This window comes from Drosophila suzukii, chromosome 3 (genome assembly GCF_043229965.1).
Source record: "Drosophila suzukii chromosome 3, CBGP_Dsuzu_IsoJpt1.0, whole genome shotgun sequence".
In the NCBI taxonomy this organism is placed as follows: Eukaryota; Metazoa; Arthropoda; class Insecta; order Diptera; family Drosophilidae; genus Drosophila; species Drosophila suzukii.
Genome location: NC_092082.1, coordinates 78,779,450 through 78,796,873, shown reverse-complemented (window position 1 = coordinate 78,796,873; position 17,424 = coordinate 78,779,450). Strand labels below are relative to the sequence as shown.

At 39.7% G+C, this 17,424-nt stretch overlaps 1 protein-coding gene and 1 non-coding gene across 4 annotated transcripts in view; one reads left to right on the top strand and one right to left on the bottom strand.

Annotated features, from left to right (window-relative positions):
- timeout (circadian regulator timeout) overlaps positions 1–17,424 on the top strand; it is a 75,677-nt gene that overhangs the window by 50,363 nt on the left and 7,890 nt on the right. The window lies entirely within an intron of this gene.
- On the bottom strand, positions 20–16,200 carry LOC118877834 (leucine-rich repeat-containing protein 2mit). 3 transcript variants are annotated; one of them, XR_011604462.1, is made up of 3 exons: positions 16,008–16,200; positions 14,847–15,255; positions 20–499 (listed from the first exon to the last, which is right to left on the bottom strand). It is a non-coding gene; the product is annotated as a leucine-rich repeat-containing protein 2mit (transcript). The 3 variants fall into 3 exon arrangements; XR_011604460.1 differs by having other exon boundaries at positions 16,028–16,200; XR_011604461.1 differs by having other exon boundaries at positions 14,847–15,247; positions 16,028–16,200.

The following is a 17,424-nucleotide window of genomic DNA, read 5'->3' as shown; positions in this document are numbered from 1 at the left end:
TGCGCGCCTTTTTGGCCAAACATGTGACAAGTGTCGGCGGCAGTCAGAAGCGGAAGTTGCCCGAGGGCAATGGCTGCGTTTCCGGTCCGGCGGCCATTGCTCAAGCTGCGTGCTCGAATTCCATCGCACACAGATGCTGATGCTGATGGTGATTGTGATGGTGAATTTTTAATTAAATCAACTTGATCATTCTATTCCGGGTCGTCTGTTATTGTTTCCCCCCTTTCAATTCCAGCGTTTTGCAATTGTTTTACAATTTTAATTGCGCTCCTTTGTGTTTTGTTCGGAGTGTTTTTTTTTTGTTGTGTTTTTCCCCTCCGTAATGCTAATTGCTGTTGAACAAAACGCAACTCAACTCGAGCAAATGTCAATTAAAAAGCGAGCAATCCTGCTACTCCTGACGCCCCTGGTTTTGGTCCTGCTGTTGTTTTTAGCCAACTGTTGTCACATTACAATGCCAAGTGCTCCCCTGGCGTCGTTGTCGTCGCGTGCTTAAAATCTGTAATAAAACGTGAAAAAATTGCTTGTAATTACGCTCTTGTTGGCTGTGTTGTGCTGTGCTGTGTGTGGATGCAAAAAGGTGGCAAAAGGTAAAAAACTTGCTTTTAAATATCTTTCTCCCTTCCCTTGGTTTTCGCTTTCTTTTCTTTTCTTTTCATCGCATTTTAATTTCTACTTTGGCTTTACGACATCGCAGCGCTTTGGCAGTTGCCTTTAGTGTTATTTTTATGTTGATTGCAGCTAATGAAATTATAATTTCAACACGCCATGTTATTTGTGATGGCAGATATTCTCCAATCCTGTCAGCCGCTTGCCACTAAGTCCCGGTAATAAACCCCAGCCAACTGTTTGGGCGTATGTGTATGCTTGCCATAAATCATTTAACTGGGTCATTTCATTTCCGGCGTAGACAAGCGACGGGAAGGCCACTGAGCAACACAACTGTCAACTGACAACCCACAGCAGCTGGCCCCAAAACGAGGCAAATTTGATTTACTCATTGCCGGCCTAATGACGCTCGAATGTATGCTACGCATTCTGGCCTTTCTTGTCCCCGAATCCCAAGAGTATTTTATGTTTTCCTTTTTTTGGGCTCGGACACCCAATCTTGGTAAATTAATTTGTCAATGTCTACTTAAAGTCGAGCATGGCATTTTGATAACCCAAGAGCGAGGTATAATAACTTGTTTGGGAAGATTGCAGTTTATTGATGGATGGTTTCGATGGGCGATCAGAAAGTTATTAAATGCTTTTAAGATAACATAACCCAATTGTACTATGTTATTTTATGAATCTTTTTTGATTATGATATAAAAGCTTAATATTTATATATTTATTAATTCTTAAATATTTTCTTTATATCAAACATCAAGAATATTGTATTTAATTCATTGATTTTCCAGTTCCCACAGCTTCCAGAGCATACAAATTTAATAAAAACGAGACAATTTATTATTATAATATTATTTGTACATGGTTTCCTTGTCATTACACACAAAAATGAGCCACATACCAGAGACTTTTATATACAAATTCAAATACGGGGAAAAAGGCCCTGACTGGGTTTACGTTAAATTTATTGACAAATATCATCAAGAAGCTGGCGTTTCATTTCATCTGCTGCCGTTTGCTTACATAACAGTAAAATTTGGGCCATAAGTTTGGCGACATTCAGCCATCCAACCCACCTCCTAATACGTAACACCCCCAGACGTTCAATTCAGCCAGATATTCAGACAGGCAGATGTACGCAAGTCAATTGACATGAAAGTCGATTTCAAAAACCAACAACAAATGGGGGGAATATCATCAGAAGCAGCAACAACGTGAGCTGTCTGTTTGCCAGGAGAAGATTGAAGCATCCCACAGTTTCTCAAGGGGTGGTGTCCTTTATTTGAAAGGGGGTTTCGGTGGTTCCAAGGGTGCCTGTCAGTTTATTTTATGCCAGCTTCAAAATAATTTGCAAATTGCTGTGCCATATTTTTCTGGTACTTCTGGCCTGTATTTTATTATCAGACATTAGCGAGGGTTCTTTGCTGAAATTTGCCAGCGACTTTATTGCATATTTATATGTCAGCCCCACCGGCTTTGTGTTCTTTAGGTTAGTGCATATTTTTGTAAGTTAATCAAATGCTGTGCACAAAGCAAATAACTTGCAGTGCTGCAATGTTGAAGTACATTATTCGGAGATGCAAATGCCAGGAGAGCACAAAGGACGACTAACTTTCGCAAAAAAATAAGTCCAGCATATAAACGAAAAAGTATAGTAACTTCCGGAAGTTGATTTCCATATTCTCTTTCAGTAAATGGTATAATATTTTTTAAATTAAGTTTTTTCTCTTAATAATGCATTAAAAAGGAAAATTTCAAATTTAACTAATAGATCCAAAATTAAATATAGGTATAAAAGATACAATTTTTTGGCGCGCACCTTATAAGTAACTATAAGTATTTTTGACATTTTACCAAGCTTATTTGTTTTCACAGTTGTTCTTAAAAAATTGTATACATAAATTAAAAGATATACCGACATCTCATACCCTCTGCCAGGATAAAAAAAAGGAAGCTGCTTAAATAAAGTCAAGGCGCACTCGCTGGTAAAGCTGAAATTGGATTTCGCATCCCCCCCTGTTTTTCCCAGAGCGCCCAGCATACGTCTGTGATTTATTTTAAACGTATTTAGATGCCCCGAACCCGAATCCGAATCCCCGAACCCAGCATGGCTTTATCAACGGATGCAAATGCAGTTGACGGGGCAAGGACATGGCCACATGGCAGTCCTTCCATTCCTGCACCAGTGCATTTCATTGAGTCGCTGCTTTTTTCCTTTGCAACTGCTTTTTGCTTCAGTGGCGCGCTCAATGGTGCAACAAAACACACACATACACACAGAATATAGTATCTCAATGGCAGTCGCGGCTGGTTGCATTTACCCAGACACGCTGGCGTATACGTAATGCGCTGCATTTACTCCTCTAGCGCGCTCGGTGCTTTATTTGTATGGAAATGTTACTGCTCACTGCTGGCCCGAGCGGTGTCTTTGTACTTGGATCTTCTTTGCTCGGCACGAACGGCATGTTTATTGTTTAAGTGCGCTTCCTGCGCTTCTTTCAATGCCTTTGCCCCCCTATTTTTTCTCATCCTATCCCTTTGCGCCCCTTTGTTTGCTGTAGTTTTAATAAACTTCCGCTTTACCCTTGGCTTCATAGAGTTCGCCTTGTGTGAGCGACATGCTTTCGATGCTGGTCCACTGAGAAAAAATTATAGTGAACATCATAATATATCAAAAACTTTAGTCAGGAAATTTGATTATCATAATACCATTTTATTTAACTTCCCCTTTCTAGAAACTAATTTTATGAAGTATTTTTATTTATTACTGGGTTTGGCAAAGAATTCCCTGTTTCCTTGAAGGTTCTCTTTATTCTGTTGTATGAAATACATTTTGAAATTTTGTCTAGCAATCTTCCACATTATTTTTCCAAGTGTTCGGGAATTTGTGCGAGTCAGCTATCCTGCAAAAACCCTGCAACCCAGCATCTGTGTCAATGTCAGGCACGTGCGGGCACGTGGATATGCATGTGGGACTTAAACTGCTTCTAGGTCTGGCATCTTTAAGCAAAATGTCCAACACTTGGCGAACAATTTGCCACGACACTTGGTCGATTTTCAGCCATCGATTTGCTTTTCTTTACTGCGCATAAAAGTTTTCAAATTAAAGTTTATTTCTGGCTTTCGACTGTCAGGCTGAACGAGCTGGCAATTTGGCAGAAGCATCAGTTCGACGGCCTAGACTGTCTGAAATATTGGTAGACAGAGTGGGTGGAAGGAAAACCATATCGATAGCAAAAAAATTGAACAAACTGTTGAGGTGCAATTGGTTTCTTTTCATGTTTCGCAAAAAATTGTAAGTTTTGTATAAATTGATTGAATGGGAGAAAGGACTGCCAAACGTATGTTTCAATACTTGATCTTAAACTTTTTCTATTAGAAACTCTTGTTTGATTTACAAATACGAGTATATTAAATGTATATTAAAATATTTCTAGTGAATGAACTCTCTCTACCTTTCTTAAATTTCTTACACAAATATTTTTAAATATTCTTACATTGCCTTGTCAGATCCCCAAGGATATTATGTATGGCCTTGTACTATACAAGTTTCTGGTTTTCTACACAATATATGAGCCTACAATAGCAACGAGATTTGTCATTCCCATCAGCGGGAGATTTCTGGGGAGCACATGTCATTGACTTCCGTTCCGTGAATTCTGCCGCCATGTTGTGCTCCTTATTAATGCCCTGCGGTAAAAAGGGACCACCCACCCCGGGAAAACCCTGGGAAAACCCCACCCACTGCCCATCCCAAGCAACCAAAAACACATAAGTAAAATCTGTAATAAACTTGTTGTTGTTCTCCCTGTCAGTGGGTGAGTGTGTATGGGGCTTTTATTGTTTTATTTGTGTGCGTCTTTTCAGGCAAGTTTTTATTTTGTTTTTCCTTTTATTTATTCTTTTTTTTTTGTAGTTTTCCTTCTGCTTTTATTTGTTAAATTGTGTTGTGAAAAATCGCTGAAGGCCCAGGGCCGCCACAACAGAACTTGGGCCTCTTGTGTATGTTTATTTGGTCGGTTTTTGTTCCGTTTCGTTCCATTTTTTATATATATTTTTTGGGGTATTTGTGTGTTTGTGTGCTTGACTTCGTCTTGGGCTTTATTTTGGTAGCCCAATTTTGGTTTTGCTCGCAGCAGCTTATCTTCCCTCAGACCTTGAATGCGGCAAAAGAATATTTGTGATAAATAAAAAAAAAGGAACTCTGATGCTTGGATTGGGTTTTTCGTGTGTGGAGTGGCATGGTTGCACTCATTTTTATTATCTTACTCATATTTTTAACCCCTTTGTCGTGGCTTAGTTTGGTTCTGGCAAAGCTTTTTATGAAATTGAAAAACTTTTTCAATAAATGCGCATAAATTGCTGGCCTCTCCCACTCCATTGTTCGATTACTCAAAGTATAACCATCTTTCAGGCCCATTTTTGCCCGGCTCTTGGGCTGGAATATTACTCGTAGTTAATATAGTAATATGAAATGCCCTCTTAGCAATGCGAAAACCAATTCCACTATGGGTCAACAGCCCCAACAAATTGTGTGGCTGACAGAGACTGAAGTGCTCCTGATTCGCAACCACAGGCACTCATATTTCCTTGTCCGGCACATAAAGTGACACAATGATTTTCTAATAATTTGCCAAATTGCCTTTGGTTGACCATTAAATCTGAGATACGTGTCTGTGTGATAGCCGGATTATGTTCACACAGATACTCTCATTGCCACGCCCCCCACTCCCAACGCCCCCACATGTCTGAGGAGCAGTCAGCTAGACGAAATTCTTCTGGCCAGGACATAACTCGAGACTTTTGGCAGCATCCTTCGCCTCGAGTGTGGTGTCATCGAGTTTCGCCCCCTTATCATTCTTCGCCTTCTTTTGGCCCCTTAAAGCCGAAGTCCTTAAAGTTCTTTGCCCAGAGGGTCATAGAAAATCGTGAAAATAAATCTGTGACTAGTGCAAAATCAATAACTTGGCTTGGCTGCGTTTTTCCATCCGCCCTTTCAAGTGGTTTCGTATTGCAAAGCAGAATCGAGAAATAAAATAAGAAAAAACGAGGGAAAACTGCACCAAAAATTTTCTCGGATTAGGTGTCGTCGACTTGGCCCAGAGCCATTGTTCTGTTTTTCAGGAGGAGATTTCCAAAAGCGAAGCGAATGATACTCTTGAAAGTGTGCTTGCTATAAATTGGTGGTGGCTTATGAGAGAAATTGAGAGCTATGAAGCTTACTTTGTCAAATTTGGACTATAATATTTTTGGGAATAAAGAGGGAAATTCTTAAAAACATATATATTCTCTAAAGATTATTATAAAGGAATTAAAAAGGCAATATTTGTTTAATTTAATTTGAATAGGTAACATTGAAGAATAAATCATAGGATAAATTTAGTCCAACATTATATATGCTGTGAAAGGTAATCCTAGGATAACTTTAATCCAATATTATACTGTGCAAGGTAGACCGAAGCTTACTTAAAGTCTTTTCGGTATTTTACCCAACATCTTCAATGTTTGTGTTTAAACTAGGTAAATATTTGTGTGTATAGCTCTTGAGGCGATGAGTGCCAAAAATAGAGCAAAATCCGAGCAGTTAAAGTAGATTTCTGTTTGTCCTCGCCTCTCGACATCACTGAATCCCCATCTGCAAATTTCGTCTGTTATTTTGATTGTGGTTGTCAACGGCGCTTGTTTGCCCATCCTCCTGCCGGCTGTGTCGTCAACTTTTGGCATTTTGTGTCTTTTAATTTTCATAGCTGGCGGGCGCTGGTTTCGGATCCCCTGACAGATTGGCTGCCAGAGGAAAACTCAGCTCTCAGTTCTCAATTCTCAGTATTTGCCCGACTAACAAGTTGTGTCATTGATATGCAAGGGGACTTTTGCGAAACAGGAAACGGAAGTAGAACTTAAACCCCAGTTGCTTTGACAATTAGCGCATGTGTCTGCGCATAAATCTGCTGGGTGGGCAATTTATCAGGCAAGACGAGGAGCACTTGTCAGTAATACGCGCCATTTACATTAACGCACATTACGCTCAATTTTTCGAGTATCAAATTATGGCAAAGCTCTGGGGCTCCGAGGTTTCAACAAAAGGCAGACGGCAAACTTTAAATTTTTACGACATCATTTCATGGGCCACAAGGCAGAACCCAGCCAAAGAACCCCGGCCCACGAACCCTTAACGATTGTTGTTCTCTCTCTGCTCAACTTCAATGATAATTTGCCAGCTACACCCCCGGATTTTCTCGGGGTCCTGGCAAAAGGAAAAATATTACACGCATAACTGTCGTATATTTTTTTTCGTTTTTCTTGTTGGTGTATTGTGCGAGTGGGAGACTCTTGGCCCGTTTTGTCTTCGGCGCTGGAAAACAAAAATTAGGCCATTAAGGCATTTACCAAATGCTCCGTGTCCCCGGACTGGCCTGGTATTTTCCTCTAAACAGGGATGGCTCCTTCTGGGGGCGTCTTTTTGTGAAATTGAAATTAATGTGGCGGAAATCACAAGTTGATCACGAAACGCGGCCTGCAAGGGTTCATTCGTGCCATTTAGGTGGAGCACTTGAGCCGCTTGATATATGCTGGTAATTCTCGTTGTGCGCCGATGATTAGACCGGCAATTAGTGAATTAGCATACGAAATATGTCTAATGTGTTTCAAATGAGGCCTGTCAACCACCCGAACAGCGGCATCTTTTAATGGGTTTTGTGGGAAATTATAAAATCATTATACAGAAACTTGTTTCTATAAGTCCTGTGCTTTGGAAAATATAAACGAACCGGCTGCTTAATTGCCTATTTTTAAGACCATCATTATCTATCATAAAGTATTGATACACAGCGAGATTTACTTCCTTACCATTTTTGCCTCAAAAGAAAAGGTTTTTGCTTTAAATATTATTATTACCGAAAAGTACATTTTTATTTCTTATGTTATCAACAACTCTCCTATTTAGATTTGTATTTATTCATCCTTATTTTGAACAGTGGTTAGCAATCAAATATTTCAAATTTTATAGATAAATTTGGCATTTATGAAGTCCAAACTGACAAGTGAATTTTCATGCCTTTATACTTCTGTTCATTTGATATCCCCCTGAATCGAATTCAGAAATCATCAGCATCCGTAGCTTCTGAATTGTTTTGTTGCCGTTTTAACCTGCCCCCGGCCAGCCTGAATTATTAAGCAATTTTTCACATTTTAATGGCAAAACATTTTGCTGGCATTTCTCGACTGAAACGAAAAGATGGAAAAAAGAAGGAAACCGGGCAAAGTTTTTAATTTGTTATGCTGCTTGCGTTTCCCAACGCCCACTGGCTGTGTTGGCTGCATTTCGCATATTTTATTTTCAACATTTATTGTTCGCCTTTCTCGAGCTCCTCGGCACGGCATTCATTATAAGCCATAACAATTTGACCGTGAGGCATAAAAGTGTCGAAAGTGCAGGCGAGTGGGGGGCAGTCAAGAGGGCGTGCCTCGAAACTTTTGTTGTCCAACAATGGGGAAACAGTTTAAAGAAAAGGCGGTGGAGTTATGCGTGGATCGCTCACAAAAAATGTAAAGGAAATTATGCCGAAAGTGTCCCGAAAGTTGCCGGCAAGTCTTAACTTTATTTTGATAACCAGGCGTTTAATTTGATTTAAATTATGAATGCCAGCCGAAAGGAGCTGGCACTTATGATGTGCCAAAGTGCAATCCACATGCCTTTCGCAATTTCCTTTGACCTGCATAAATAAACGCGTGCCGTCGGCCTTCAGGAGGAGCTGCTAACAAAACTTATAAATCCCAGATATCCTGACCTTAATGCCACGTTGAATACGAAATGATGATGCCGGGTGGGTCGGTCTGTCTGGGCGTTTGACTGGGTGAGACTGACTGTGGGAAGCACTAAAAGCCAAAGCCAGAGTGTGAAAATAAAAACAAACAGCACTAAGGCGGCTGGCAGATAGATAGCAGTGCCACCACAAACGCAAAAAAAAAAGGCCAGGAAAATCGATGCGAAAGTGTTTGCTGTCTAAAAAAGTTTTCCACACTCGCACTGGCGGCGGGAATAGGTGCCTGGTGACTTGTAGGTGGTGCCCCCGGGTGTCCTGAGCTGCGATGATGCCAGGTTAACTGTGCGTATACGTAACGCAGTTGAGTGGCTGCTAAATATTTTCAAGGATAACTTTACACGACCCACTCGTATATGTGCATACAGAAGCAGGATATGTATGCGACCCAAAACTTTGTTGCCCAAGTGCTTATTGTTTTTGTTTCCCGCTTCCTCGCAAGGATTACCATTCGTTAGAAGCGCTGCGGACAAAAGGGTTCCAAAACATCGATGCACCAAGCGAAAATATCAAAAATATCTCAAAAAAATATAGCTTTTATTCAAAAACAGACCTTTTAACTAAGTAAAATCAATGTTTTGAGACCTTGTACTGATCTATGAAATATTATATTATAATATAATATATAATATATAATAATATAATAATAACATCATATAATAATAATTAATATATTATAAATATTATAAAATAAAATTTTAGGCTTTTAGGAATATAAGATTATAATATAAATAATAGCATTTTTTCATTTCACACAAAATATTAAATAAATATTCCTATTATTACTAAAACAATTACAACACAAACAATAATGGCATCAAGGTTGATGTATCTAATATCAAAAGGTTTTTAATAAGATAGACATTTTTATTTTCATCGGTGTATTAATGCAATATATTTTAAAAGGCAAGTTTCTCCACCCAGAATGGGCTTCAAAGCCAATGTAGGATATCCGTTGGCTCGATTTCCCCACACAGTTTTTATGGATAGCTGAGACCTTGAAATCCGATACGCTGGTACCGCCCAACTACTTTGCATATTTTCACTATTTCTCTTTCTGGTTTGTCGCCCGGCTACGTGACTCTGCGTTTAAGGGATGCCCAACGGCATAGAAGATAAGTTACCACCATGAAAAATATATATAAAAGGAATATCTACCAAAAAATCTACAGATGCTGGGTAATTATTCTCTGGCAAATCCCAGCCGCATTGCAGCCGTTGATGCAACTTTGCCATGTACTAACATCCTGCAACATTCGCAGTAACTCGTTGAAATCCAAACGTGAATGCCACCGGCTTGTCAGCGTCATTTTTATGACATTTCCGATGAATACAAAATGCTTAATTAAATGCCGTCGTCGCACACAAATTGCGATTTTCTCTAGGAAAGTCCTGGAGCCTGGATGAATGGGGGATGGGTCCCCCACCCCCATTTTCCGCCTATTCTCGGCATGTGATGACACGCATAATTTATTCAATTTTCATGTCTCTGTGTATGCGTGCATGTGCGCCGAGTTAAGGTTTTACGCGTCTCTAATGCTTAAATTACACATTCAAACACACACGCACACAGTTGCCGCAGTCATGTGCGACATTTGCTTCGCAGGACTCTTTTTTTTTGTTCCTTTATTCCTAGGAACGTTTTGTTTCCCACTTGGCCAAATAATGATCCCCAGCCGGGGGTTTTTCCTCTCCATTCTTGTTGCGTATTTACTGCAAAGATTATTTGCAATACCGTCGTTCTCGTACTCGTTCCCATTGTGCGATGCTGATGAAGGGGAATAATGGTGATTCCGAGGGGTCTTAAGGGGGGTTTTCTGGGTGCCCGGGTGTCTCAGCAGGCTGCCGCTTTGTATACAACAAATCACTTTGCTGGCGCAACACTTTAATGTCGGGGATTAGGTATTAAGGTGAGATTTCCAAGTGTCTCAAACACTGGAGCGTAGCCAAAGGGGATGCCTTAAGCTTATGAAAAGTATTTGTTGAAGACAATAGAAGATTTCCTTCCTTCTTCAATTGTCTTGAGGCATAAACAATGGTTAAAACATTTTCTAAAAATATTATTTAGATTGAATTTAATAGAACCACATATGAAAACCCCTTTCGTTTATATTCTTAATTACTTTATTTAAAAACATATATTTTACCTTATATCATATACCAAGATAAGTAGAAGTCTTATAACTATACAACTACATAAGAAACCCCCTTTGCATTGCAAAGTACACATATATATCATATACCATTCCCTATATCTTATATCATGATAAGTATAAAACTACATAGGAAGCCCCCTTTGCTTTGCACACTACGCACCTGACTCTTCACTAGATCCCTGGTAAATATATATGTGTATATGCTCCATATATATTTGAGTGCTCCATTTGCATTGTTAAAGTCATTCTGTGAAGGGAAAATTTGCATATGTGCATCAGCTTGTGTTTGCTTAAGTGCGAGGCAATGTGCGGAAAACGGAAGTTGGTTTTTGGTAATATCAACCTCATATGCCAACTGCTTACCAATATTTGCACTAAATACGTATGCACACATGTCGGAGCGTTATTGAAAAACTATGTTGACACAGTTCTGGGGGAACGAGATGTCAAGTGGGGAAAGCTGAAAGCTTTTACTGCACTGCAACTTGAACAAAAACCCAAATTTGCTCCATATCAGAAGTGATTGCGAAATGAGTTCTACACGCAGACAGATTGAGGTGAACTGGTTGGGGATTTTGAGATTTGCATGCATTTGACTAATTATAAATATTTGCAAATGCAGACAAGTTTTCGCATGGCAATCAGTAAAGTGCAAATGTGGCTGACTTTCCAATTGAGAATTACATTTTATGAGCTGCTCGAGTGTAATTAGTAGACCTTATAATCGTGAAAGGGGGACTCAAATGCCAGTTTTTGAATAAATCAAACTTGTCCTACTTATAAACCCTATATTAAATTAAATGCTCAGTACCTGGAGATTTTTATAAAAAGGTTTCTTCCTTATTTTTAATTCATTGCACTTCAAAAATACAATGGATATAAAAATATGAATAGAACATTTCCCGATGCTCCATTGGCTTTCTATTGCTTTAAATTGCGGCATATTTGTGCGAACTCAGCGTGAAATATATTCCATGGATAGACAGCTCTTCATTTGCCATTTTCAGCAGGCGTTTATTTTAAGAAAAAAGCGAAACGATCAAAATCAGTGTGTAATATTTTGCTTTTTCGCATTCGCAAAAATGTTTAACAATTTGGGGTGGTTGGTTTTACTTTCTTTTTTTTTCTGGGGGCGGGAGTATGGCGTGTGTCGCCCATCAACTGCAAATTGCGCACGCAAATTGTCTGCCTTCTCCCCATTCTGGGAACTTTCGTTGTCTATTTCGCGCCTGTAAATCGTAAATCAGCGCAGATTATTGTTGCTAGCCCCAGACCCCAAAACCCCTAAGATTCACAACCATTTACATTTGTATCTTTCGCCTCTGCTGTCTGCGTTTTTCAATTTGAATCAGCTTAAAGCAGCCCGAGAGCTGCGTTCTGCAGTTTTATCAAAGGCCGTTCTTCTTCATAAATATGCAAATTGTCTGGAGTCTTTCTCGTTTCGTTGCTCGGCATTTCACTTCCGCTGCGGCTGAAACCGCTGCTGCCGTTTTCCAGTCCTAAATCGGATTTACTTTCACTGGCTTTAAGTTTCAGCCGCCTGTCTTTGTGCCTTTCTGTGTGTGGGTTCGCAGTCCTTTGTAGTCGCGGAAATATTTGATTATTCGCCGCCGAGGTTGCCGCACATGGATGGATCGGATTGGGTTCCCCCTGGGTTGCAGCTAACGACTTTGATTGCCACGAGACGGGGCACGTGATTGCAAGTGCCCGAGTTGGCCGCAAACAATGCTGCCACTCCGTCTGTGTGCTGTGCCAAACCTGGTCCATCTGGAAAGGCTTGTGGTTAAGTGCCGCCCACCCGCATCACTCATACGCACAGTGGTTGCGACTGGCAAGATTAATCGATCTTAAAGTTGTTAACAGGGACCGCAAAAAATCAATATTTCTGAGTTTCAAGTTTAAAATACTATTATGACATATACGTAGCAGGAGTTATACAAAGCAGCCAAATTGAGTAGAAAAGAAAACTGCATTTGTAACTTGTCACAAAGTACCTAAAAATCAGTCAATAGAAAATTGTAGTATGCTATAAAAAATTCAAAATCATTAATACTGATTATGTTGGGTGCCTGGGTAAATAACTCTTTGTTAACTTTAAATTATTTATTAAGCACTGCTTAAAAAAATATAAATGTTCTTTAATTATCCTTTTGTTAAAACAGCAAATAAATAAGTCGAACCTATATGGGAATAGTTGCTAGCTGAAGTGTTTAGAATTCCAGTTTAGTATCCTTTTATATAAATAATTGAGTTCAATTGTTTGAGTTCAACTTTAAAAGTGTTAAATATAATTAGCCTAATGGACCTTTGTTTGATGGAATGATTTTAATTTGAAATGGTTCAAGCACTAACCCGTAATCAGATACCACTAATAGCTCTAGGCATTTTTCACTTCTATCAACAAATAAATTTCATATGCATGAAATGAGCAAAATTTAATTTTCATTATGGCTGTCGTCACAAAAGTCGGGTTATTCCAGTGACTAATTAAATAAATAAATAATTGTGCTGCCAATGGAAACATTTTCCATAATTCTGTTGAGTCCTGACTTGATTGAAAGTCAAAATAAATTGAGTTGGGGCGTGTGTTTTGATGTGATATCAGGTTACGATGCCATGGTGCTAGCATCTTAACCGCACAAGAGCCACTTGTGCCACACCCCCATGCGGCACACTTAATTGGGGCTACCGCCGCCCCCCCTGGGAATAACATCCCCTATACGGAGTGCTACCTGTACAAAACCCCAGCCGAGTTTTGGGGTGCGTGTGCTATCTGAGTTGAACTGGCGGCACTTTTGCTGCCATCTAATTAGACACTGTGGCTGCATTAAATGCCAGGAACTTGGACTTTATGGCTTTTCGAGGTAGACGATTCCTTGGAGCGGATACCAAAAGTTTTATTGCCATGACAGATAAAAGTCATATTAGCGTTTGCTTAATTTGCGCTTGACATTCTAATAGAAAATAAACAGACTTTCTTTGTAGGTATAATATATGGTGTGGTGTTTGCTATTTTCATATACAAAATTTACCAACCATGGTGTTCTATGTTCTTCTCTCGCTTGTGCGCAATATACTCGTAAATAAATAAATTGCCCACAGGAATTTCATAATACTTTTGCGAGGCAGCTTTGCATGCATAATTCACGAGTATGAATTTCATGTGCCGACACCCAAACAAGGCAAAAATCAATCAAATTAAATTGAAAATGAAAATCATAAGGCTGCCCAACCAATCTAACCCTCAGCTGAATTGAAGGAAAGGAAAACTGAATTGTGGCAGAAACTTGAGCATGATTTCTGGCCACATTTTCATAGTTTCCCATAGTCGATTCAAGGCTCAGAATTTCACAATTTAATTATCGATGGTAAAACGGCAGAGTAGAAAGTTTTGAATGCCTGCCGGCAACTGGGAATTTCTGTTTTTGTTTCCATTACCATTCGCAAGTTTGTTTCGGCATTGTCCTGGCTCTGAACCCCTGACCTCTGTTGTACTCCCAGGGGATCCTTGGACTTTTGCCCACAATTTTCCATTCTGCTCCGTGAATTTAGACCTCAATTTATCGAATTGTTCAATTGACTGGGTGTACTGGGTGGTAGTTAGTTTCGAGTTATATGTGAAAGTGCTCTGACTGCAAATTGTTTTATTTGCTAAATCAAATCTAAATTTGGACGACTTGACACGGTCCGTAGCCATTTGACCATGAAATGTCAGCTGTTAAATAAATTATCTGGCTAGTAATTAATTCCGATTCCATTAACAGCAGTCGAATTTCAGTAATTTTAATTTATATATTATAATTGCTGGGCTGTAAATCGATTTGACTAGTGGTAATTATATCTGCCAGCTGAAGCATTTATATTTAGCTTTTTCATTTGCTTTTGATTAGCATTCCTAATGAACTCACCGTGTTGTCGTTACATTTAGGCAAAAATAATTTCAATTTGTGTTTATTTTTGGGGTTTGAGAGATGAGTAAAAGTTTTTCAATTTTCGCCACTGCGCTTGGTAATAATGAGTTCTTAACTACAAATCAGGCGGGCGAAAAAAAAACTGTCTTGCAATTAAGGCAGCGAATTAAAAAACGGAGCAACGGCAGCTGCGAAATGTGAATGAATTAGCTCGATTTGCATGGGAAATTCATAAATATGTAAGCTTGGACGGTGGGTGTCGAATCGAGGACCGTGGACAAAATGGGGGAGGAAAGCAAACAAAATTGCAGGGCCCCCAAGGTATGAGTAATCAAAGCAAAAATTACCTAATTAACATAATCCGCAGTGGCCAAATGAGGCGGCTCCTGCTCGCCAGCTCCCGGTTTTTCCAGGTTTTTCCTTGCTTTTCTTTTTTTTTGTTATTTTTCTTTTCGAAAAGGGGGGGCTGTGGGCGTGGTTGTCGTCTGCTTTGGCCGTTGATTAGCGCCGCCTTCTGCTCCACACTCGCATTCGTGTCCTGCGTCTGTCTGTCTGTCTGGTGCCACGTAAATCCTCTGTGATAAGTTGTCTAGGACTTGATCCTGTTCACGTTTCACGTTTCTCGTTCTGATTAATATGCACAGACGTTTAAATTTCGCTTTTTCGCCCTGCTTCGGTTTATTTTAGGGGCTTTGGTTTATGGTTAATTCACTTCGCTGGCTGTTTGCTTTAAGGTTTTTCCCGGGCACTGATGCACTGCAAATGGATTTTCCACCGTGAGCTTTACGAGCTAGCTTTCACCTGCTTTTGGCAGGCGAGCGGAAATGAGGCAGAGTCTCACACACACGCACACATTACGCACACACATACATTCAACTGGCGGAAATGGGTGGGATGCGCGAAATACTTTATCAAGAGTTCCTATAATATCCCAAAAACTATTTAAAAACAAACAGTTTGGTTGATTAACTATTAATTTCAGAAAAACTTTGCCATTAACACTACTTTAGTTTTGTAGGTGCTCAAAAGTATGCTATGGTAAAACTCATTCTTAATATCCTGTGGAATAGAGATTAATAGGCTTAACTGCATTTTGTTCAGCAGCCATCTTCTGGTTTCCAATTTTCTAGAGATTATAAACAGCTTAAGTGCTTAGATATGTAGTGGCAAATATTTCATTTATTTCTTAAGAAGAAAATCTTTTGCCAGCAAGTTTCTAAAACAACGGCTTACTGCTCAGCATCACAAAAAATCCCCTCTTTCACTCTTTAGAGCACAGCCATCTGTATCTTATAAATCCATAGATATATAAATATACCATACTTATTTATCCCTTGAGTGAATAATGTATTATATACGAGGATGCTCCTATCCCTATCCCAATTCCCTGTTCGACGCCTTGCTGTCTGCTAGCAAAAAAAGTTTGACATTTCGCCTTCTGCCAACCGGAAGTTGGCTAACATCACAAATACCAACGCACACCGCTAACACACGCACAGCACACATACACAAAGGCTCGTTCTGCTACCTGGTAGATATGTTTTTGTTTTTGGTCTTAAATCGCACAGTTTCTGGAGGCAGTTAGTTAGTTAGTCAGTTGTTTTTGTGGCCTCTTCACTCGGCACTTGGCACTTGGGTTCTTTTAGTTAATTCGACACTGTCACGGGTCGCGTGTCCTGGCCTCGATGTATTCAGCACTAGACTGAGCTCCTCACTCGGCCAGGACATGCTTTTAAGCCAGCCTGTGGAGTTCGAAATTCGAAATGGCCACCATGCGCCTGCGCTGTTTCTCTTTCAAATGGCCACAAAACCAGCTCCTTTGCTCTTCAAGCTGCTGACTGCGTTTTGTTATTATTTTGTTTATGTCCCTGCCAGCAGGATGTTTCTCTCGGTGAGTGTGTTTTTGTCATCACCTGTTAGCATTTGCGAGTCCTTGAAATCCGGCTCAGGCTTCTTGCACAACCTGAGCCACCGAAATCCACCCAGTAGCCATCCCACTGCCCCCCCTTTTGTTAGCTGAGTCTGCTGTTGACATTGTCTTTGCCATTATGTAATAATCACAAAGACACACACACGTGCTAAACTTCAAATTAATTGCTGCCCAAAAGTATAGGTGGCTGTGGGTGTGGTGTGGGTGTGGGTGTGTGCATGGGTTTGAGTACATGGTCCTTGGATGGACATGGCAGGACATTGTCTGCCGCTGACCGCAGGCCAAACACCAGGCACGTTCCCGTTTTGCATGCCACCAGGATGTGCAAAATATCCAGCAATGAAGGTCATGTGACGAGGGGGGGCAGGGGCTTTAGGGAGAGTGGGCGGACTTCAAACAGGGGGCGTGGCAGATATGCGTTCAGGTGTTGTCCAGGTGCAAGCGACGCGCAAAAGTCATTAAGGTTGGCCTGCAAAGATGAGCAAACGATTATGCATAAATTACTAGACCTACTTTGTACCTATTACGCAAGAAACAAATGAAAAAGTTGGCCTAAATCGAACATAAATCAAGTGCACAGTACATTATAAATTAAATTATAAATAAGTGTATTAAAAGAAATTCCTCTAATTAGATTATGTCTTCTTAAAAATAAATAAGGGAATTTTTAATTTTATAATCAGTTGTACTTGTAACAAAGAGTTTTTAAAACACATGTGCATGAGCATGTTCTATTTAAAATAATACACATTTTTACAGTATTTTGTAAAGTCCCAACTTGTAGGTTTAAAAAATGGTAGAACTCATGTTTAATAACCCACAGCCGTTTTTATATCTATATGCATTCGTAAAAATAGAGTTTCTTTTTAAATACTTAAACTTAACCATGTTCTAAGGTTTCTATTCATAAATGTAAACCTGCTTTAAATACCGTATACCAACTTTTCATCTTAAATAGGAAAGAACTCCCGTTAAATATCATGTAATTCTCCGTT